The 25604-nt window shown below is 42.3% G+C and overlaps 1 protein-coding gene across 3 annotated transcripts in view; it reads left to right on the top strand.

The window, feature by feature from the left end:
- The first annotated feature begins 217 nt into the window (after positions 1–217).
- The window catches only part of MDM4 (MDM4 regulator of p53), a 417739-nt gene continuing 392352 nt past the window's right edge, over positions 218–25604 (top strand). For all 3 annotated transcript variants that reach the window (XM_086923458.1, XM_086923459.1, XM_086923457.1), the window contains exon 1: positions 218–308. The gene's annotated coding sequence lies outside the window, so the exon portion shown is untranslated. The remainder of the gene's footprint in view (positions 309–25604) is intronic.

The raw sequence follows: 25604 nt of genomic DNA, 5'->3' as shown, positions 1-25604 counted from the left end.
GCAGCCATTCCAACACCACCACCCTCAACACTGCCGTTCCCGCCAACTATCGGATCGGAAGGCGGGCCGGGGGAATGTATTGGTTGGATGTTCTGTGTAGGATATTAGGATTGGCTGATGCGCCCTCCACGTTCATAGGTCATTTTATACAGCACTAGTGCCGCCCACTCCCAGAATGATTTCAGAATGTGTTCAGCTACGGGATTGGTTGTTATTTGACCCGGAAGTGTTAACAATTACTGGAATGGCGTCCGTTAGAAGATCAAGTACGGACGACAGACATTAGAGAGCCTGCTTGGGCTGTCTGCGTAAGTAGCTGATAGGAGAATTGCCTGTATTTTAAGGTTTAGAATAAGGGGAGTCTCTTTGCCGGCTCAGAGGTCGTGATGAGGTTTATCCATAAGTGCTAATCAAAAACTATAGACCGGCACGCGGGAGCTCCTCAATGTGTCGGGGCAATCAGATGTACAAATCGAAACCACAGTTCGGTGCTTGAGGACAAGAGTTGACAACCTCACAACCCAAACAACCCAAGGGCGTTTAAGATATACAAAAGTAGTCCCCAGCGCTCAAACTAAAGCCTTTAGGTGTTTGTGCGCCCGTACCATTTTATTTCATTCCGAATGGGAGTTGTATTGTTCAGTTGTCCTTTATTAGATCCAAAAGTCTTTTCTTGAGTCCATAAGAAATGTCCTCTTTTGTTCAAATAAAAAAGCAACTCTGTAATATCAGGTCATGTACCAATATATTTTAATTATCCACAGCGCCGAAGAGTACACCTCACTCGTGTTTCATGGCAGATTACGGGGAGTTTTTATTTTGATCTGAAAAAAGGAGGCAGAGATTTCTTCTAATACGTCTAAGCCCTGAGGAAGTCTGAGGCGATTGTACCCCTAGGACGAAATACGTGTTGGCTGTTTTCTGTGTATATGAAGTCTGTGGTGATTAAGAAGCCTTACTTCTGTGCATGAATGATGTAAAGAAATATGGACTCAAGGAAGTTTTTGTGGATCCAATAAAAGAATACAGAAACAAAACACTCTTATTTTGGCGTTTAATTTGTTACTTTGAGTGCTGAGGACATTTTTTGTTTATCCCCAAGTGTTTCGTTAAGTTGAATGCATTTCTTTAGTGCACATATACATATTTTTTGGGGACTATCATCTATGTCAACAGTCATCAGGGGGGTGTAAGTCCTAAAGCCCGGCGCCCAATTGTTTGGGTCAAGGACAACAAGTTTTCATGTGTATTATGTCCTTGGGACAAGTAGGCCCACTCCCCAGCAGCACAAACCCCATGGCTGCCAGTTTACAGTATGGACCAGGGAAGGGCATTGTCTCCAGTTAATGTAATATTTGTGTTAGTTTGTTAATGCTGTTTAAATTTGTATTTATGTTTCATTAATTATTTATTGTTAGGTAAGTATTCTAAGGAAATGTTGTAAGCGCGGACTGCACTACTGAAAGCGGTTACAGTATAAACGTGTACTCACCTTTTCAAAGTTTAGCGATATGAGGCTATGTATAATGCTTCTAGAATGCTCTAAGTAGATGCAAATATTTGCAGAAGTTTGAAAGCAATATGAATGATTCTTTGCTTTCAAGATCAAATAGTCACAAAAATGCAACTGAATGTTTTTTTTTTTTTGCTAAACTACTGTACAATTTTATGTATCAATTCTTTGCAGCCTAATTTATAACAATGTATTGATGCATACTAGTATTTCCCAAAAATATTCCTAATGGAAAATCGGTGTAACCTGTTTCAAAAACATTATAGGAAACATAAAAATAAACATGCATTGGCCAAGTCGGTAGGTCTGAAATTGGTGGTTAGCCTTTTAATTTTGTCAATGCAAATCTTGTTTTGGCATATTGATTTTGGAGTTGCCAGGACCTCGCCATTATAACAAACATTGTCCGAAAGCAAAAAAACAGCAACAAATAATTGGTCTAAAAAAGCACATAATGCCAAGTTAGTCCATTGCACTGAGAAAAACTACTTTGTGTGCCATTAAGCTCTTTGAAAAAGAGCAGACTTTTGTCACTCATAGTGAAGCCAGCCAATGGATAAATAAAGAGAGTTTTAATAAACGCAAGGGGTCTTGGTTAACCCCAGATCTAATTAGGGACCCAATTATTAAAGACATTTCAAAAGTCCACCCATTGTATATGTCCTTGCATTAGTGCAGATTTACGGCTCATGAATTCACAAGAATTTACAGAAGCAGGCCAAGAAATCGTACTCCTAGAAAAATATTTGTGAACTGCATTTTAGCACGAGCAAATATGCATGTGTAGATTTGCTCATGTGAAAATCTGAGTGTTTGCAAGTTCACTTTCATTCCAACCACTTTTTTCCTAACCCTTGAAGAAGTTTTACATCTGCCACTGCTGGAGTAAATTTCCAACCATTCTCAGTATTAGGAAAAGATTAAAGAAGAGTTGGTGAAAATCCTTCAATCATGCAGGTTAGTAGGTTTGCACCGACCCAAAATGGCATTCCAGTCCTGGAACTATTGCTTACCACTTCATTCAGCTCCACTATGTAGATCTGTGGAATTGCAGCAAACTAAGGCAATTACTAGTATTGCAACCCTACCATGGTATGAGCCCTGGCATAATCGGAGGCTATATCAAAGATCATAAATAAAGAGATTGCTGCCATAATTTGTCACTGCACTACACAGCACAAAAGGGCCAAGTGAATTTGTTTTACAGGCCAAGTAGATTTATGAAGCAGCCTGCCCCATGGACAAGTAGATATTTGATTAAATTCCACACTCCTGCTCAGTCTTTATAGCCCCAAAATGACATTATTTTACCTTCAACTGGCTTACAACTTTTGCCCCTTCTATGCATGTTAATGGGAAAATTACAGTCCCCTGATTCTTTACCTAAATCTCAACCTTCTCTATTTTGGAATGTTGATGTGCTGGGCATATCCTGCAACTTTGTTTCTATTTGGTGGTGGGTTGTTTCTCCAGATGTATTGGATGGTTCCTGGAGGGTGAGTGGGTGGGAAAGCAGCACATCCAACCCAGTGATACTTGCAGGGTTTGCTTTAAAAAATAAATGTGTTGCCTAAGTTGTGCAGCCCAAATAAAGTGGGTTGTATTGCTTTGTAGCATTTATATAGCGCCACAAACTCCGTTGTGTGGCGGCAAGACATTTTTATATGTATAGTACAGTAGAATATGGGAGGTTTGCATGGTTGACAGTGTTATATTTGGAAAGAGTTTTGGTGTCTTGCATGAGGGAGCCAAGAGGATCGCTTATCCAGGGTAGGGTGCAGTTTGATGGAGGAGGTGTGAGACAAAGGCCCACCAAACATTATTGTGATTAGCTTGTAGTTATAATTTACGCTGCTGACCCACTTAATGTTATGTTGTTTCTGCTGTGCTAGGGGCACGGAATGGAGGTAGGATCGTCCTGGCTGGTCTGTGTTATTGAAAGTGCAGTTGGGGATAAGGTGACGGGGATCTAAAATATGCAGACGTCTGTGTGTGGTTACTCCAAATTTGTGTAATCGGGGAAGCTCCACTGTTCCACAAAGCGATAATGTTGAATGGGGTTGGTGAGGTGCACAGTACCCATGTAAAACATTTTACCGTACTGCCTTCCGCTCTACACATTTATCACATGAGCGATTTAAAGTTGTAGAGGAGCAGTAAAAATTGATTGTCCAAGCTGAAACTGCGCAATCTTTAAAAGTTACCGATTCCATCTACACCTGCTAGGCCAAAGGAGAACATCTTTTTGAGCAGATTCGTATTCAGTTCCTTCTCAGCTTCCTAAAGGTTGATGGGTAACATTTTGGAGGGCCCTATTTGGGCCATGACTCGGACCATAGCCAGCCAGGGCACCCTTTACTTGCAAAGATGAGAGAATTACGGTTTGCTATGTTGCTGCCTCACATGAAAATGATCCAACCCACCCCTTGCTAACCTTCAGTACTCTTAGTTTGCCCTCTCCCATATAAGCCCAATACGTTTCCTAAGATCCCAGAGACTCCTGCTATTTTAAGTTTACATGAGGAGCCCTTCCTGCCCTGAAAGAATGTCCTATACGACTTCCACTTTCATTGTAACATGATTTTGATCTTTGAAGGTGGAGTGGTAAAAGAAGGCTGAAAGGGAGATTAGTGGTATCTTCAAGTTGTGGGGGTAAGTGTTGATAGATGTGGCTTGTGGATACATGAAAGGGAGTGGGGATGTTTGGGAGTTTGGCCACATAGCACAGTATCTGTTAGAAAGCACTTATTAAACTATTGTAAGTGCATTCATGTTTAAACCCATGTTTTTTTTTATATAAACATTCGCTGTGCAATTATTTTTGTAAACTCCTAACGGCCTTTCTGTTTCATGAATATTGGTAATGGTGGCTGGAGATCTCACACCTTTTTGGGGCTATAGGGTATCCCCCAAAGTGCTAGACTGAAGTGCACTTTAAGCCTTCTGCAAACATGTCATAGTGTAGCCCCAAAGAAACACTTTTGCACCTTGCAAGCTGCTCTATTTTCCCCCAACTGTCAAACATGGAGCTCCTTTCTGCCTTTGCAATATTTGATGCAACAAGTAGCCTAGGAACATAAATCTCAAGGTTGAAGCATTTGCATACGTTGGAGATGAGGCTTTTTTTTGGTCAACCTTATGATTCTGTCTGGAACATTACCAAAGGGCCAAAAGCTAGAAAGGATTTCAAGGTGTGCCACTTACTCCTTGCTTAAAGAGTGTCGGTCACTCCCTTTGAGCAACTTAGTGGTCCAAAGAGTAGCTCCTAATGAGGTGATTTTCCCTTAGTGACAGTCTTTTCTTGCAGAGTGAGTCTTTACTCCAGAGTATGAGACTCACCCGAGTGAGACTCATCTCATGGAAAACTACCAGTGAGCTCCACTTGATCTGTATGTAGGTGATGGACCGATTTTGCTTGATTCCAGCAAAGGAAACTGGATCTCCTTTGTATTTTAGAACAGTTTTGACTTCAATATTCCCTTAGCTTACAGATTCTTGAGAACTACTTATTCCTGTTGCAAAGGCTTTAGAGCCACAGTGGTTGTAAAGAATGGCTGAGTATTACACCACACACCTATTACAGATTAGAAGGGGTTTGGCGCAAGGTCTCGATATTGCATCATAATGCTTCCATGAAATCAGTGGCTGCAGAAAAACTGTTTAATTGACCAGCTCACGTCTGCCATTTATTATTTTAGTAATATTTTATTGCTGTATAACTACTAAAGAGCAACCACCACTGGGTCCGGGCTCCCAACAGCACAGTTTGCAACAAGCTATAATGAACAAAAAGAGGTGCACGTGCCGCTACTGACTTAACCTGAAGTGTTTTTTCAAAACATCCGAATAAAACGTTATGTTTTGTTTTTATTTTCAATGATTTTATTTACTTCAATTTTTTGTTTAATACTCTTCAATTTGGTTTCTCAGTTTTTCAAATTTGCATTAGTTAAGACCTTATGTACACAACAAAAAAGAAGAAAGAACCACAACATTCCTATTTACAATGACAGAAATACATTTCAAATATACAGATCAAAAATCGTCATTACAAACAACACAAAAAATGCAATTAAAGTTAGTGCTGGAATAGAATTATTCACAACAAAGCCATCAACAATTGTTATTCTCAAAAGAAGCCTATTTGTTACAATGTTTTGTAACCTTTCTCTATTTTTGGCTTTTAGACAGTTTAAAAGCCAAAAATAGAGAAAGGTTACAAAAAATTGTAACAAATAGGCTTCTTTTGAGAATATCAATTGTTGATGGCTTTGTTGTGAATAATTGAAATACCAAATTGAAGAGTATTAAACAAAAAATTGAAGTAAATAAAATGAGTTTACATTTAGTGTTTCTGAAGCTGCTTAGATTTTTTCATGTTTTCTTAATTCTTTTTTCATCTTACATAGCAAGTACTCCTATTTTGAATCGTAAACAAATCCCTGAAAGTGTCTTCAATGTTGACAGTAAGTGAATAGTGCCTACAGTGCAAACCAAAAATACAGCTCTAAAATCAGTACTTTATCTTCCATCATGCAATCGTATGTGGCCATCAAGTGACAGTAAGAAATGTGATTATATTGCTTAATGGGTGAGGTTTAGAATTATTCAGTTGACGGATAATTAAAACTTCATTGTGCAGTATTATTTTTATGCTAGTTACTTCTTGTTGAGGTACTCGAAGCATGTGATATGGTGTCTTTCTTAGTATGTTGATGTTTCATCCTACTTTGAAAAAAATGTTGTAGGAATATCCAACCCAGATAGCCTGACAAATAAACCTGAAGCTTTCAATCAGCATTTTAATGATTGACCCCCACCCCGAGTTCTAGGAGTCTATCATAAATTAATCCCAACCATCTCTTTCTGCTCACCCCCCCACAACTTAGGTTCATCAATTTCAAGCCAACAAACTTGAACCAAGTTTTAGAGGTTTCCAAATCAAAGGCCTCCAAACTGTTTAGTCTAGGATTGCTCTGCACATTGGACATAGGAATTCTTCACCTTTGTCCCGGATGTTACTCACTTGGTCAATGCATCTGTGCTACAGTAGGTAATCAATGCTTTGCTAAAGATCCCACTAGCAGAACCTATGATAGTAGCCTTTTACAAACCAAATTCAAAGTTATCTTTTATAAGCAAAATCTTAGAAAAGGAAGTCCCAAAACAACTCCACAGTACATGTAAAACAACCATCTTCATAAATGGAAATCACTCTTCAGGCCTTGCAGAGGCACAGTCTGCACTAAAGAATATCCATCTTATGAACTTTACACTAGAACTATTCCGCCGTCTTCATGCCCCTCTAATTTTCGGTAATGTTGCTCATGGTCCAATTTCTACCCTCTCGGGATACCACTTACAGGCAACGTCCAACATGCCTCATGGTTATCCCCTCTCTTGCTTGATGTGTGCTGCCTTGCCCATGTAGATAGGTAGTTTGTTTATGTTGCTTTGTCCTTGTGCTGTTTATTGGGTTTTCTGAAATAAAACATCCTCAGGGCGGGCCTCTGCTAAGAAATCACTGGCAGGGTTCCGGTGGCACAGAAGCAACGCGTTTAATGCACTGGAGCAAAGTTCCTGCAAACTACGAAATCCGTTTGTGAGTGCATCGAAGTGAACAAAGGCACCGGAGATGACCATTAGGTAGCTCTGTCCGAGCCTAAAACCTCAACACTGACTGATGCATGACTCAAACCGACAAGAAATAAATAATCTAGCAACTACGCAAAAGTATTTAAAAATAGTAAAACTGCGTAAGCGAATTAGACACTTTCAAAGGGTTGAAGGTGCAATAGGCGCAATGAGAAAAAAATAGATAAATAAATACATTGTTTAATCAAGAAGCGGTACATATCCCCAGCTACTTCGACTAATTGGGGGTCCCCATTCTTAAAGTCATGAAATTACACTTGCAAGTCCACAACTTTGCATAGGTGTAGAATTATTACTGTCAGGCAGTCACAAGAGTTTAGCGAAGTTGTTCTGGAAACGCGCAACAGTTGCAGGTTTCCAGGAGTGCTCCTAATAAATATTTGTGAAATCCATGTTTTGTATAAGCACATATACAAATGTATAATTGTTCTTGTGAAAATCTGCGGAGTAAGGACAGATTCCCTTGGTAAAAATGATTTCCCTTTAGATGTAATTATTTTCCCCAGTGAGAAATTCCTTTCCCTCTAACCACCGTTTTATTAGGTCCTTTCCCACCCTGGAAAAAAGTTTTACTCCTGCTCTTATCAAGAGTAAATTAATCACCTTTTCCAGGGTGGGGAAGAGTTGGAGAGGAACTGTTGTAAACCTTAAACATGCAAGTTTGAGTGTTTTACAAACTGGCTGAGCATTCCAGTCCTGAAACTACCCTATTCCATCCCCTGTAGATATGTTCAGATGAAAACGTTCATGCTTTGTAATGCTTTAACGAGAGAGAGCGAGAGAGAGAGAGAGAGAGAGAGAAAATATGAATATGAATATATATTTTCCAAATTTGCATAACTAACCTGTTGTGAGGATCGAGCCCAACACATTTGGACTTTGACCTTTCAGAGTTAATCTTGTTGTAAAATGCAAGTGTCTAGTTATTTCCATACTGCCAATATGCTTTCAGCCATGCAACCACACAATCTTATGCGCAGTGAGACAAAGTGATTTGGCCAAGAGTTACACAACGTGGTCAAGTAGAGAAGGACAGCCTGTAAGCAGTCTCATTGTGCCTCAGTTGGCAACCTAGGCACTGGGCTGCAAATGTAATCTGTGTTTTCAATTTTGTGAAATTGAATGAATGCTTAAAAGTATGTTTGCCAGAGCAATGCACAAGGCACTTTATGGTACCATAAAAAATAATAATTATATATATATATATATATATAATTTTAAATATTATAATCTGAGCTCTGCTGTGATCAGAAGTGAGACAGAATCAAAGGTTGGTATATTTGTAGCCCTACTATGATCAGAAAGCTGACATAAACAAATCTGCGAATAAGAAGAAGCTCTGCATAAGTAGATCCTCTTAATAGTCAAAGATTTGACAGAGCAGAGAGATACAGCTAGTAAAGTCTGAGTCCAGTAAAAAGAAAGGTGACATATTCCGAGCCTTGCCAGAATCGAAACCCTAACTTAATTTGAACCCTGAGATAACCAAAGGTTCACAGCTCTGATTTAACAAGAGCACTGCCATAGTTTGCCTTTCTGCACATCACTAAATAGAGCAAGGTTTTTAGGTCTCGCCTGAGCCAATGCTCTTGCGCATTGTTTCAGCGAGATTATAGTAAGCGGCCCGAAAAGTCTACCAAAGCGGCGGATTAGACACAGTTCATGTGAGACAGGCGCGTGCACAACGCCAGCCACGTCACTAAATAATGCAACACCAATAGCTCAAACTTCAATAATGCGAGACCTATTGCATTGCAAATGTTTGCAAAGCTCATTACTTAATAGTGTTCCTCTATAAACGCTTTCAAATAGAGTGGCGAGCGCATTTGACTGCACGTCTATGGCAGGATTAGACCACATTCATTTGGCACAACATTCATTTGGCTTTTAGTGGGGATAGCGTTTCTTTCTTGCACGACTGTGTGTTTGCGAGGTTGGTGACCTCTGGCTGCAGCCTTCAGCCCCTCCCTTTGCCCAACAAGGATGGCCGTGGAGAGGAGCAAGTGACAGGGCCTCATTCCCCTCCCAATAATCAACGCTTGCGACACTTGGCGCCACATGGAAGCCACGTCTGTTGCAATGTTGACACAACTGGCCATTAATTAAAGAGTCTGGCCAAACCACAGGACGATACGAGAGGTACATTTCCCACTTCCCCCGCTCGTTATTAAACACTAATATACACTTGTAACCGAAAGACACTTTCAATATGTTTCTTCGGATGGATTTCTATCTATCCATCATATATCCTGGAGGATTCTAAGCTCATGAGCTACTAAGGCAACAAACAATCCTTCAGCGCTGCTGGCATCCGTGTTGAAAGACTTAATGGGGACTTCAAAACGGCGCGCTGGTTCTGCTTTCACCCACCGCTCTCCCTCCTCCCTCCATTTCAATCAATCATTGGCTCCAGCTACACACGCACTCGCACAGACACGCACTCGCACAGACACGCACTCGCACAGACACGCACTCGCACAGACACGCACTCGCAAAGACACGCACTCGCAAACAGGGTAGCACTTTGATGTCCCACTTGTTTAACAGCTGCAGGTTGGGGTGCTCCTTTCAGCAAGGCTTTAAGTGGGATGAACTGGTGGGGGGTCTCTCAAAGTGGCATGGTCAATGTAATTAAGGGCGTGTCTTAAAAAAAAACTGGCCTTACACATATCTGTCGCCCTCACTCTATCTGTCTGTCGCCCTCACTCTTATCTGTCTGTCGCCCTCACTCTTATCTGTCTGTCGCCCTCACTCTTATCTGTCTGTCGCCCTCACTCTATCTGTCTGTCGCCCTCACTCTATCTGTCTGTCGCCCTCACTCTATCTGTCTGTCGCCCTCACTCTATCTGTCTGTCGCCCTCACTCTATCTGTCTGTCGCCCTCACTCTGTCTGTCTATCCCCCTCTGTCTATCGCCCTCACTCTATGTAAATGTAAATTGATACTTGTATAGCGCACTACTCGCCTGCAAGGGTCTCCAGGCGCTTGTAAGAATACCGCTGTGGAACCCATCCTGGCTTTCCCTGTGAGGCGTCCACTCCTGGGCACCCCCAAGGTGGAGGCCAGGCATCCTTAGCGGAGATTAAGCAAGCTATTGCCCAGAGTTGCAAAGTGGGACTCCATGATTGGAATAGGCACCGAGGCGAGAATTATCAGGTCCGTGGAATTTTTGAGCCAAGACCCGCCAAGGGAGGGAATTGAACCCTGGTCCCGGGCTAGACCTCTGCATCAGGGTCTGCCACTCTAACCATTGAGCCACACTATCTGCCTGTCGCCCTCACTCTATCTGCCTGTCGCCCTCACTCTTATCTGCCTGTCGCCCTCACTCAATCTGCCTGTCGCCCTCACTCTTATCTGCCTGTCGCCCTGACTCTTATCTGCCTGTCGCCCTGACTCTTATCTGCCTGTCGCCCTGACTCTTATCTGCCTGTCGCCCTGACTCTTATCTGCCTGTCGCCCTGACTCTTATCTGCCTGTCGCCCTGACTCTTATCTGCCTGTCGCCCTCACTCAATCTGCCTGTCGCCCTCACTCTAATCTGCCTGTCGCCTTGACTCTTATCTGCCTGTCGCCTTGACTCTTATCTGCCTGTCGCCCTCACTCTTATCTGCCTGTCGCCCTCACTCTTATCTGCCTGTCGCCCTCACTCTTATCTGCCTGTCGCCCTCACTCTTATCTGCCTGTCGCCCTCACTCTTATCGGCCTGTCGCCCTCACTCTTATGGGCCTGTCGCCCTCACTCTTATGGGCCTGTCGCCCTCACTCTATCGGCCTGTCGCCCTCACTCTATCGGCCTGTCGCCCTCACTCTATCGGCCTGTCGCCCTCACTCTATCGGCCTGTCGCCCTCACTCTATCGGCCTGTCGCCCTCACTCTATCGGCCTGTCGCCCTCACTCTATCGGCCTGTCGCCCTCACTCTATCGGCCTGTCGCCCCACCACAACATCACTCAAGGGCACCACAACATCACTCAAGGGCACCACAACATCACTCAAGGGCACCACAACATCACTCAAGGGCACCACAACATCACTCAAGGGCACCACAACATCACTCGGGAGCACCACAACATTACCCGGGGGCACCACAACATCACTCGGGGGCACCACAACATCACTCGGGGGCACCACAACATCACTCGGGGGCACCACAACATCACTCGGGGGCACCACAACATCACTCGGGGGCACCACAACATCACTCGGGGGCACCACAACATCACTCGGGGGCACCACAACATCACTCGGGCGCACCACAACATCACTCGGGCGCACCACAACATCACTCGGGCGCACCACAACATCACTCGGGCGCACCACAACATCACTCGGGCGCACCACAACATCACTCGGGCGCACCACAACATCACTCGGGCGCACCACAACATCACTCGGGGGCACCACAACATCACTCGGGGGCACCACAACATCACTCTGCGCTACCACAGCATCACTGAACGCCACAGCATCACTCGTCGACACCACAGCATCAATCTGTGCACCCATTCAACAACAACTGGTTCAAATATGTTCTCTTAATGTTTCAAGCTTTATTACAAATGTCACAAAAAGATGTTAATATTTCACTTCTGTTCTTGGATTTGCGTCACAATTAAATACACTGAACATAATCTTCACAAAAGGTATTTACAAAAGTTTAAGCTATTGCCATTATAAATTACAATAACTTTTATTTAAGTATTAATTATTTAAAAAAATGAAAAGCCATTGTTATTTGTAATATCATTACATCTAAGTCGCGTAAATACAAAACATGTTGCATTACAAATGCTATAGGTGTTACATTTGCAAAAGTTAAAAGTATTAGCATTGTAAATGACAAAGCTATTAATTTAGCTATTTTCAAAACCAACACATAAATAAAAAAATTGTCATTTACAATAACAATAGCTCAAACTTTCCTAATGCGAGACCTATTGCATTGCAAATGCTTGTTTTTTTGTACATGACCAGATTCTGAAGTATCTCATCACTTAAACAAGTAAATCATTTTTTTTACATTTGTAATCAAATTATTGTGGTAAAACAGCATTTCTTCGTTATGAAATGTGGAAATGTACGTGCCCCATTTTCACTTGTACCCTCAAATTCAAGCCTTTGCTCTTAAGCCATTCACCAGAGCTCAAAATCATGAAGTGCATAGCAGGAAGAATCTTTTGATAAATAATGGTTTGTTGGCTGTATGGCAGTGGCTTGTTGGGTGTTTATGCTCAAGTGGATTTCTGGAGCTAGCTACTTTTGACAGCATTGTCGTACCCTGTGATGTCCAGGAAGACTACTTGAGAAAGGAATTCATTGGTGAGGTTGAGCAAGGACGTAAGTGCATCTTCCTCATGATCTTCACTAAAGGTGCTAGATATGGTTATCTTCTTAGGATATGGCCTGCTGACAATTGAGTTTTGCGACGTCTTCAGTGGCAAGTCTGTTTGTGTCATTTAGGTATGTTGCAGGAATATGTCAATAGTGTACTGCTGTCACTTATGATTTTTTCGAATGTAGAAAATGTTCTTGCTGATGATGCACTTTTGAAATAGTATGTGAGGTGTGTGAAATTGCGTACTCTTTTTTCAGGAAATTTTGCAAAATTCCATGAATATGTTTCAAAACTACATTTGGAGCAAAATGCGATTTGACAATATCTCACTATGGTTTTTTTAGGGCTCGCGCCCTGTGTTGCACTGCGGAGCAGTGCTGCGCAGCAAGAGTCCTTTTGTCCGGGTTTTCAAAATGGACCTAGGAAATACACACACTCGTGCGTGTTCATTTCCTATGGCCCATTTTCATTAGGCTTGTAGTGCGTGCGTGTTTTGTAACAGAACACGGAATAGGCCATAGGTGGTCGCGTAGCTCCGCCCATGGCCTATTGGTGTCTGTTGCGCGCACCAAAGGCCATATTTTTTGAATTATCGTGCCCAGACACGGGCGCAATAATTGAAAACATATGCTTCGCAGTGGCACACGCCCCACTCGCGGGTGTTTTTTTTTTTTTCATTTTTACAATAGCGATTGCGAAAACGATTTGCTTTCAGTGCTTTTTGTTTTTTTAAGGGGTGTGGGGGATACCCAAAAGTAGTAACCTACGCTCTATACATATGCCATGTAATGCCATGAAAGAAATTAAAGCAATCCTATTAATGCAGGTTTGAAGAAGGGATCTGCTATTCCTCATCCAGTAGATGGTCCTTTAAACGATTTGAGAAGGCGGGACTAACTGGAAACTACACAGGAACGAAGCAATGGATAGGAGGGGGCTGCTTCGACTAACAGAAACTTGCGCAAAGATTCTAATCCAAAACTAGACCGAGTGCTCTGTAGAGCTACTGGGCATAGCGTTTTTCTATGCTCACATGGAATGTCCTCCGCATTGATTTCTTGGGTGGGAGAAGGAAATCGTTCCCCGCTAAGTGGGCAATATCGGTTTCACGTGTAAGGTTCCTAGACTTGTGTCTTTTTGGGGTGCAGCAGTTGTCAAGAAGCTGTTCCATCAGTCTAACGTTTTTAGCAACAGAAGATTGCATTCTGGGACTCGTGGTTTTGATTTTAAACTGCACATTCAGGCAAAAAAAAACCACACGAAATAGGGTTAAACGAAATGCCAGGGTCAGGCTATGGCGCTCGCTCGATACTGAACCAATTTTGTAGGTACACACAATCTGTCTAATGAATCAACTCGGTTCGTGGAATTCCCGCAACTGCTATTAAAAACACGCCTACGAGTGGCAGCGTCATTCAGCAAAAGCAATTCACAAATTGCGTGGACTCCGCACACTTTAGGCACCGTCCTCTTCGGGAGAACAATGTACCGACACTTATTATAATCTACGGACCTGCACTGAGTTCCCAAAATCCTTCAACACACCCCACAACACACTTAACATAAATACCTTTGGCCATGATAGTTTAGCGCTAGCAGCAGACGTGGGTAATCAGCTAGGGACGTTGACAAGAAAAGCTGAACAGAAAGTAAAGTAAAGTGACGCGGTCCTTTTAAATGTACCAAACTCAAGCCGCCACTCGATTCTTTATTAGACCAACCATCTCGGTTACAAACCTTCTCGGTTATCATAGGCCGTTGCTCATGTCTTTCAAGGTTTATTTAAAATTGTGGTTGGTTATCAGCAGTGGCTAATCTCACCTCTCAATAAGGTTAACGCCCTCCGGGTCTCGCTAGCCCTTTAACTCCCCAGGTGCCTTTTCAAATCCCCTTTCGCCTATCTGATTGGTTGTTGGTGATGAACGTAGAACAGACTCCGTTGCCATGGTTGAAGAAGGATGTCTTTGAATAGTAAGAGATAGAGGAAATACCTATGCAGCGCGTGGAAATACGTTGCAATGGTGATAACCTTCAACAAAGCCAGCGGCTTTGGCTTTTGCATAGTGAGAGTTGCCTCGTTTTCATTTTTAGTCGAGACTAAATGAAAGCCAGACGTAATGGCTTTGCTAATACTTGATTAAGGAGGTGAGCTACACAAACCAATTTTTAGTCAGGACTAATAATGGAAGCCATTCCTAATGGCTTTGCTAATGCTTGATTTAAAGTGGTGAGCAACAGAAACCATTTGTGGTCAAGATTCTAATCAGCCGATTTGAATATTATTTGTTTCAACCTAGTACCATATTTATATTTCCTCAAGTCAAAGAACATTTTCAGATATTGGCATCCACTTTACTTGCTGCATGAACCCTTTAAAAAGTGACTTGAATTAACGCTGTCCTTTTGAAAACGTTTTGGACCAGGCCTGGCCATAGTATGTAGGCGACCATTTTAAGGCACCATACAGGCATTTGGCTATGCATTGAATTTGGCATGGGTTGTCTTAGATTTGAAGTGCTTGTGTACTTTGGGAGGGTAAAAAGAGAACTTAGCTGATTTTCGAGGAGAAGGCAGACTCCACAGAGCCCTGCTAAATGGGGAATGGTATCCTTTATTTATAGTGTTTATGCCACAAAGTTCAACCGGAGGAAGATTGGGGCGTTATTTACTCCGTACTGTCTGTCTTATGGGCAGGAAGCAGCTTGGGAAGATCTCTATTTGCCCAGCTGCCTTAACAGGCTGGCACTGGGCTCTTCACCCACCTATAATAACAAAGGCAGGGAGGCAGGAGCCAGTGTGTGTGTTTTAAAAATGTCCCAGCTGGCACAAGCTTCAGTTTTCGGGAGATAAAGACGAGTCCCCTCTGACTTCTATGACAAAGGTGGTGAATCACAAGAGTGCTGGGTACAGAGCCGTCCCTCCCTTTAATGGAGAGCCAGAGGCACCGTTAGGAGACAGGGACAGCAACAGGTGGATTACTGCCCCAGACCTGGTGCTCGTAAAGGCCAATATGTGGATCAGGTTCTCCCTCAGGCTCGTGCACAGTTGCCATCAAGTGGAAGACCATACCTGTACTTCAGTGGAATGCTTTTTCCACTTGACTTTTGGGGGGTCTGAAATGGAAGTAGTCATGGAATGGCAGGAGTTACTGAACGTCAGAATAGAGGTGCGTGCTAAAGCTTTGTGGGCGTCCCATTTCTAGATAGACAGAGAATGTTGCTGGTCAGAATGTGGTTGCAGTAACTCAGCTGTGTGGGTCCATTTGGTGGAATTACGGGTTATGCCAGGCCAATATTGAGGTGCAGTAGCGAATGTCTGGAGGTCCGTTTGTAGGAATAACACGGTCCTGTATTACGACGGAGGATTGCATACCTGTATTGAGGTGCACTGACGGAGATGGGTGTTGACTGAAGAATAACTAGGCAAGTGTGTTAGAGTTGAAATGTACTGGCAGAGTTGGGTCGTTGTGCGAGGGGACGGTAGTGGAATCACTCAACACCGTTCTACCTCACATTAGGAATTGAGGTGCGAAAGCAGGTGTGTGGGTGGTTCTCGATTTGCATTAAATGTAGTTCTTTCCTCTCTGAAATCCTACACAGTTTTTGCCTTTTAAATAATAATCTGTGCCATTGGATAAATAGGTTGCAAAAAACGCTGCGCTGGGGATGCTCAGACGTGGGTCCCAGGCACTCCACTCCACTGGAGTCAAGCTAGCCGGGCTGATGAGGTGTTACCTCGAAACCGGTCCGGTCCTCGGATGCTTGATTCTGTTCTGGGAAGGACATGGCTGTTCCCATGGGGCACAGGGTCAGAGCTGATTTGCATATCGCCATTGTGTAACCCAGGGTGGTGTGGAGTGCAAAAAAATGATGGATTTGGGCCCAGATTTTTGGACTGGGGTGAATGTGTGACATTGATCCACATTCGGTCCATCACCTGTTTTGTTTGCATTGGATAAATAGGTGGCATGAAAGGTGCAGTGCCTCTCAGTACCGAGGGATGTAGGGGGTTTCGCATCGCGAAAGGCCTCCTCCGTGAGCTATAGGGAGGCAAGGCTTGGAAGGGTTTAGATTTATAGAAAAGCCTCCATGTGATAAAGGCGCGGCTTGACGAAGCCTTATCGTGATGGTCGTGTTGTCAGCCTGACCTCTGCAGCACCACCGTCCTGTCAGGCGGTCCCCATATTGTCACAAAGTCAGTGCATTTCTTGCCCAAGTGTCCTCTCGTTTCATGGGTGGAAAACCTAAACCGTGCCTGAAAGATAGATACTGGTGGCGACTGTAAATTGTTCTGAGGTGAAGCTGAATAAATCTCCAACAAGAAATTTTCCGTAAATTTCCATGGAAACAAAATTTATTGAAATGCTCGAAAAGATCCTGAACCCTTTGAGACACTGAATGCTCATAAGAGTGGTAAATACTACGGAAACCCTTGCTGTACCTAGTCCATGATTTTAGGTAGAGGAGTACTGGACACTCCAGGCTCTAGATGGATACCTAGCACAGCTCGAAGACTTCCTGGAACCTCGAGCCTAAAACGAGCCAGGTCTTCATTTGGGTTCTGCTGTCCTCCACGCTCACACCAGTCACGATTTTCAAGAAAGTCTTATATCACCATGGTTTAAGAGTTACTACGTAGTACTTAGTGTAGTGGCGCCTCAAGCAATTTAAGATGGTACAAACATTTGATGTGAAATGGGAGAGAGAAAGAATACTATTCTAGTTTTTTATTCAAGCAAGTTTGCACCTTGTGTGTGTTTGGAGATACCGGACAGGTTTGAAAATTAAATGTCAGTCGTCTCCAGCAGATATTTCACCAAACAATTTTCTGCAAGAGCTGCAAGCTCACATAAGGATGTGACATTTTTGCATAATGCATTGTTGTTTTTTTTCTGCTGCCATAATTAAAATTTCTGTGAGACCAAATCCAGAGTAGCGCAAGACCTGAGGTACACTGTATAAAGAGTCCAGGCAAATTCCAATTGGCTTACAGAGGCACAAATGACAACACAAATGCTGTCTTTTGTGTTGGCTAGCAGCTAGGCTTATCAGAGGGTAGTCCTAAGCATTTATTGCACACACAAAGGCAGTAAGTGAGACACACACTCCCTTAAGAAATCCAATAGCAATTTATAAAAATAACTTATTTTTATATGAATTTAGATACCAAGATCATTGGCATCAGGAAGATACTTTTCAAGTTATGAATTTCTATACGTTTCAAAAGTTGACACTGCAATTTTTAGAACGGTATGTTATCCTATAGGGGAAAAACATATATACCGTGTTTCAGCACTTAACATCAACTTGCAGGACTCTTCTTCGGTACTTAAGGTGAGTATGGGTTAAGTGCCAAGGCCACACCAACAGGTCACCTCAGTAGGCTCTGGGACGTTCGGGTGCAGAGGTGTTTCAGCGTCTGGTGCCCCGTTCATTTAAATTGGAGACAGTCCGGTTAGAAAGAGGTTGGGACTGGATGACCTCTCCAATAGTACCAACAAGGGAGGTGTTTGGTCCTTGAGATGCTTGGGCACGTAGTGACACCGTTGGTCCACTTCTCCTCGGGCTATAGAACTCTGGTACATTGGTGTCTTTAGGCATCTGATTCGTGCTGAAGGAGACACTCGCAGGTGAGGGGGCCTGCAGAAGTAGGCTGCAGGCAGTGAGTGGGAGTCCAGTCTTGGCAAATCCAAGGGTAGGCTCAGCCTTTCAGGGTCTCAGGACCCCATTGGCACGTCACCTCCCTCGGACTCTGGTTGTGTGGCAAGGGTGCAGAGGTACTTTGAGCTGGCCGACAGAGGCTCACTCTTTGTCTTGGATTCTTCAGAAAGGGCCAAATGGGACAGATGGGCCACTCTCCATGTGGGTCTCACTGTCCCTGAAGTCCTCTGACGTGCACGTCCTGTTCGGTCTTCCTCTGCATTGGTGTCCGTGCTGGACACAGCAAGCCGTGGTTACCGCAAGGGGTCCAGTACCCCTGGTATTGGTACTTACAGGCTCCGGTCGGTCTGCACACTTGAAGGGAAGACGGATCTGTCCTCTGGGATCACAGCTGCCTCTTCCTTGGTATCTGCAGCATCTGCATTCCCAGTCAGAGGCTGGACGGTGAACCAGATCTTGTTTCTTTGGTTCCTGAGCCTGCAGGGACGTAGCTCCTCTACTTTAGTGGAGTTCTCTTGTGATTCGCACAGCACTGGCAGACCTCTGGGTTTGCCCAGCAGCAGGACGAGTCTGGTTCTCCACGAGGGTCAGGTGTACCAGGTGGGCTGGCTGGGTTGGCAGCAAACCAGTCATTGCGCCTAAATTCTTGGGTCAGTAGACTTCACTTTCCACTCTGTCTTTGGGTCCATCAAATCTGAAGTCCTGGTATCAGGTGTGCCACCTAAATACTTCCTTTAGGAGCATTACCCGAAAGGTAGGTAGCCCATTGGCTACTACCTGGCACTGCCTTTGACTACATCCTCTAAATGCCCACTTCCTGTGGAAAGTAGTCCTAACCCTAACCCATTGGACCCGATTCCAGCAAAAGCAAGATGGTTGCATTTTTCTAGTCCTGTTCACTTCACTGTGTTTATTCATCCCCGTGAGTGCATACCTTATTTTCAAAACCTGGAGTGCCTATGTGTATATATATCTAGCCACCAGTCTCGCTATCAAATATCGAAGCAGGCGCCAACATCATAGATTGTTGAAACACCAACATTTATTGTTCATGGAGGCCCTGATGCTTTCGGGAGGACACTATCGCCTTGCTCACAACATCGCGCACCATTGGAAAGCTCATTTTATGTTACATCACTCACAGAGGTTGTCACGGTAACCTAAGAAGCATCATAGACCTAAAGAAACATCGGTATGTAAATGTGCTTCTAAATTATATTAAGAAATACATTATATAAAGACTAAACTCCATCTTAAAAGCATTCCAACTTGATTGTAAAATAATATTGCTTTCATGACAAAATTCAATTAAAATTAAAACAAAGTGAAATCATTCTTCTGGTGGCTAGATGGATCACACTCACAACCATGGCACAGTATTTGCAAACTCATATCTGCATCTGATTATCTTGGCTGCTGTCAGAATACGTACCCTTAATGGGAAATGGGGGTTGATATATACATAAATTATGACAGTGTCCTAATATATTGCATTAATATATTCTATATATATTATTGTAGTTGTTAACTTCATGCTATAGTAGCTTGTGGACTGGAATGTCCAGATAGAACTTGGATTGTCTAATTCTCAGAGTTCTGGGAAAGCTGCATTACTGTGGTGACTGTGTCATGTAAGCATCTGTTCTGCTGAGGACATAGCTATGAAATAAATTCACCTGGATACACACTGAAGTTGTGTAGTTACATTTTCTGGAACGCACCCTCACACGCATCATTCCACACAAATACTACAATTAAATTATAGATATATATATTGCAAACATTTAGACCATGTGGGCTGTAATACCCTTTATCATGCATTTCTTACAGTCGTTGGTGTGCTGAAAGTAGAATTATATTACTGACAGTCTGATCTATCACAAGTACACCCTACGTGCAATAATTTTCAAGTGCAAATCGGCATCCTGCCATCATTGTTGAATCCGAGTGTTTACACATAGTGGAAAAATGGGCTTGGTTTATAAAGTTGTTGTACATTGGAGTTGACGGGTAACGCGGCCATGAGCGCGTTGAATGCACTCAAAGCCCTGATAAAGTTATTCAACCTAACAATCTGGCCCAAGTGGGCTTAGATACCCCTTACTATAAATATTTACTTGACAGCCATCGGGGTGCTGAAGATTAGCAGCCACTCTAGATGGAGTAAGATCAGCTGGTTGTCACGAAAGCCTGTCATATCACCGTGATATTACATTAAAAAACAATTCAACTTAATATAAACACAATTTAAAGAAAACGAGTTTGCAGCTCTATATACAATTGATAACTGTCACCCAAACTTTGGGAACGGGAGAGAACAACATTCTACAGCTGCCTGCCGGGCTGTATTGGGAGCACTACAGTGAGTCTTCATTTCCTCCCACCCACTGTGGTTGATATTGGGAGAGGATTCAACCGTACCCACTTTAGACATGTATTTATTTTATACGGAGCAAGCGGCACCTGTTCAGGTTTGAATTTGTATCAAGAGTCCTGGCAACAATGCGCATGAACTACTATAACCATTAGGCCGTGTTTGCTGACGCCCCCATGGGCGGGACTTTTAATTTTATTAAAATGTGATTCCGCAAAAGCTTGCTGTCTCCAGAGCCAGTGATCAAGAGCAACACATTGCTCGAAACGTGTGTATGCCATCTCAGTGAGGAGGGATGGGGGCTGGCTGGAACTGCTGCTGCCGGTGGTGCGTGTGCAAACACCCCAAAGAGGGCAACCTTTCGTATATATATATATATATATATATATATATATATATATATATATATTCACTGAAAAAACCATAGGTTTCACACCAGTTATACTTAGGAATTAGCATTTAAAAAACCTATTAAATTCACTGAAAAAACCATGTTTTTCACACCAGTTATAGTTAGCTGGAAATTTTACTGACATAAAACCATTGAAATTCCCACGTTACAGTTAGTTGGACTCACTATAACTTGCGCGCCTGCAATGCACTGCTGATGACGTCACATATTACATCACTCATGACATGGTCAGTGACATCACTCATGACCTCACTGATGACACCATCCTTGTGACAGTGACAGACCTCCTTTCAGTGTAATGTAACCCTTGAAACACATATTCAAAAATATAAAATAACATTTTCAAAAAAATGGAGATACCCACACCAGTTACAACAACCAATTCAGTAATACCACCATCTATATACACATCCACTCATTCACCAACAGTTCTATATAGTCACTCATACATATATTCACTCATCATATGTAGTGAAACACCTATACATCCTGTTACACACCGACAGTCAGCCAAAAGTTACTCACACACATACTCACACATGCAAATAAACTTTTGAACATCCATTTATTTGCATATACAGTTATACACACACCACCACCTTACTTCTAAGGAAACGTACATATACTTACTCTCTTAAACAATCACTTATAGAAACACATACTTATTTAAACAGGGACTCTTTCAATCTCTCACTCTCACATATACTCACTTATATACATCAATACTCACATATACTACATTAAAACATAAGTAGTTACTCATAAAGACACTAGTGAGGCAGGCATTCACTCACTAATACACACTCATCCACCCATACAGTCCTGCACATATGCTGTCTTCAAAACACATACAAACAGTGAGTCAGTGACCAACCCATGCAGCCACTTATACACAAAGTGAAACACTGATACATATATTTAAATATTTAAAAATTACTTGCTAATATATGTATTCACTAAGATACACTTTATAAGCCAGTTAACCAATCAATATTTTAGTAAAAAAACATCCATTTTACACACTTATTTAAACATTTATTCGTCCATCGACCTTTTCAAATACATATATAAAACATATTTATTTTTCAGAAAGACACCCGTTCACTGGATGGTGTCATCAGTGATGTCACTGACCATGTCATGAGTGATGTAATATGTGACGTCATCAGCAGTGCATTGCAGGCGCACAAGTTATAGTGAGTCCAACTAACTATAACGTGGGAATTTCAATGGTTTTATGTCAGTAAAATTTCCAGCTAACTATAACTGGTGTGAAACCTATAGTTTTTTCAGTGAATTTAATAGGTTTTTTAAATGCTAATTCCTAACTATAACTGGTGTGAAACCTATGGTTTTTTCAGTGAATATATATATATATATATATGTATATATATATATATATGTATGTGTGTGTGTATATATGTGTATATATATATATATATATTATACAGTGCTTGGACGTCACGGGAAGCCAACGATTGAACTTGGTATTCTTAGGACGCCGATACATCAATCAGGAAATTAGCAATCATGTCGGCTGAAAGTGTTCGAGACCGGGAGGCATTGGCATTAAAGATGTTTTCCGACAGTTCTCCTCTCCCGACCAACAACAGGGAGATACCTGACACTTCAGCCAGCGGCGGCGGCAACATTGTTTTACGAGACTTGGTCAAAACATTGGAGAAAAAATCCCGCAGTGAGCAGTCAAAATGGTGGGAATCCAAGTCACTTCAAAGGTATGTGGAAGTAAACCGCATCCCTCGTGGATTACGCATTTTAACGGCCCCCACATATGATGACCCTAACCCTGATTTAATGAAGGAGTGAGCGGAATGCTATTTAGATGCCTCTTGCCGTCAAGTCCAGATCTTGATTAAAAACGCAGACATTGATCGCGCTAAGCTGTTGATTGAAATTAAAAATATTAACGAACAATTGGCTAGCTTGGGCGATAGTGAGGAAAAGGATCAACTTTTGAAAGCAATGCATACGCGATTGAAAAAAGAGGAAACAAAAATTATTGAGAGAAAAACTTACAAATTTCAGTGAGATCGTAATGATTACGAACTTGGACAAATATTTACATTTTCTCGCAAATATGACTCACTGCGTGGAGGAAGTAATAACCCTCAAACTCAGCCCAAACGTAAACCTAATAGACAAACCAGGGAGCAAGTTGACATGACGAACTCAACATTTAGCTCGGACCTCGACTCCGGATCTGAAACGGAGCGCTGCAATCAGGCGCGAGCAACTGGCATGGTGAAGCCATCACTGGGACAGGCGATAGTTTTTTTTATGCCAGCAAAGACTACAAACCTTAAGGTCAAGCACGCAACAAAAACACGTAAACAGCGAGCAAACTTTAGGAGGCGCCAGAGGCTCCGGGCCAACAAGAGGGGGATTTCAAAGGAGAAAGAGGGGCAGGGGCCAAGGCCAGGGCACTGCAACCCAATCGAATTAACTCGAGGTAAGAACAAGACAATTGTCAACTTAACTCCTTTAAAATTAACAACTAAAGAGGAGGAAATTTTAAATCTAGGTTTGTCTTTTGCTCCACAGTGCAATTTCAATTACCCAGCCACTAGATGCGATATATATAAAGCAGTGAGAAAACTTAAACTGCGTAAATTCTATGCCTCTAAAACCAAACACAAAGAGAGAATGACAAAAGTAGCCGATGCTGAACATACTGATATTCTTACTCAAGGAACCCGTACCATAACAGAACTATGGGAAGCAGATGGAGTCGGGTATGACGAGATTATACAAGAAAGGAATAATCTGGAAGACCTAGATGAGGGTAGCAATAGAACATTGATAACTACACCCTTCAAACCCCCGTCTACCTTCACTCCAATTCTCCCGAGAGACTCAATTGACATATTTCATGAAAATGTGGTGGGTGATTTGAAGGAACTTAAATGCAACATGTCCAAATGGAAATTTGGTAGATTGTCACAAGGATATAGAGCACTGATCACCCGCCTAGCCAAGGATAAGAACATAATTGTCAGGGGAAGCGACAAGGGTGGGAATATAGTGCTAATGACAAAAACTGATTATGATAGAAAAGCATACTCTCAAATCAATGACAGGGAATGTTATGAACGGATTCAGGCACAAACCGTGGCATCAATCAAAGTCGAATACCATCAAAAATTGTCCAGCTGGAAAGCTGCCAAATTGATAAGTGGTGATGAATACAAATATCTAAAGGTGGACAATCGTGTTTTACCTATTATGTATTTCATCCCAAGATACATAAGGACCCCTTAAATCCCCCTGGTAGACCGATCATTTCGACCAGAGGTAGTTTGCTGGAACGAACTTCGATTTATATAGACTATTTTTTGCAGGGCTATGTACAGCGACTACGCTCATATATACGTGATACTGGTGATTTTTTGATGAAAATCAGGGAAATTGATTGGATACAAGGGGATTGGCTCATAGCATTGGACGTAACATCGCTGTATACCAGCATTACACATGTACAGGGTTTGAATGTGGTGAAACATTTCTTGTCTAGGAGAACAGAGGGGTGTAATACACATAACTCAATGTTATTGAATATGTTGGAATTCTGTTTAAAAAGCAATGTTTTTATGTTCAATAATTTGGTTTACCGTCAATTGCAGGGTGTGGCAATGGGGGCCAGCTTCTCCCCAAGCTTTGCATGTTTACACATGGGGGCTTGGGAGGAGCTGGTCCTTAGAACCACATACCTGGAAGAAATTGAGAACAACATTATTGTTTGGTTTTGTTTTATTGACGATTTAATTATTATTTGGAGAGGTAGCAAGGAGTCAGCACAAATATTCATTAATAACATCAATGATGATTTAAATCTTAGATTCACTGCTACCCTTAGTCAAGACACTGTAACATTTTTGGACACTGAGGTGTACATAAAAAATGACTGTTTACAGACTAGGATTTTTCGCAAGAAAACAGCTGGAAACAGCAGTTTACATGCTGCAAGCGCACATCCAAGGCACCTCATATCCAGCATCCCCTATGGGGAGATGCTTAGAATGAAAAGATGATGTAGCGACCCTGTTGAACTGAAAAAGGCCTAAATGGAGAGTAAGGAGAGATTTCTTGATAGGGATACCCATCTCAAATGATAGATAAGGCCATCGCCAAATCCAACACTATCACCAGGGAGGAACTCCTAGAAGGTAACCTCCGAAATAATAAGATGATTGATGAGACAAAGAAGGGAAAGACTGATTTCAGAATTATAACTGGATTCAGCAGGCAATCTCAGAACATCTACAAGATTGTCAATAAATACTGGCCCTTGGTAACCAAAGACCCCATTATTGGTGATAGTTTACCCAAAAAAGTATCCCTAACATACAGTAGGGCACCGTCCCTTAAAGATCAAATAGTGGACACTAATCCCGAACCAGTTAAGAAGAGCAATTGGTGGCTAACTAATCAAGGTTTTTATAAATGCAAGACATGCAAGGCGTGCACCCATGGTGTAAACACCAAGACATATAAAGATGGTTTTAGTGATGTAGAACATCAAATATCACAAGTGTTAACATGTAAAACCGAATACGCTGAGTAGATCTTGCAATGCCCTTGTTTATTAAAATACGTTGGCAGTACCAAACTCCCTGTACACCAGCGTATTCTGCAACATCT

Source organism: Lissotriton vulgaris, chromosome 5 (assembly GCF_964263255.1).
Source record: "Lissotriton vulgaris chromosome 5, aLisVul1.2, whole genome shotgun sequence".
NCBI classification, from domain to species: domain Eukaryota; kingdom Metazoa; phylum Chordata; class Amphibia; order Caudata; family Salamandridae; genus Lissotriton; species Lissotriton vulgaris.
This window is presented reverse-complemented; position numbering and strand designations above follow the sequence as displayed.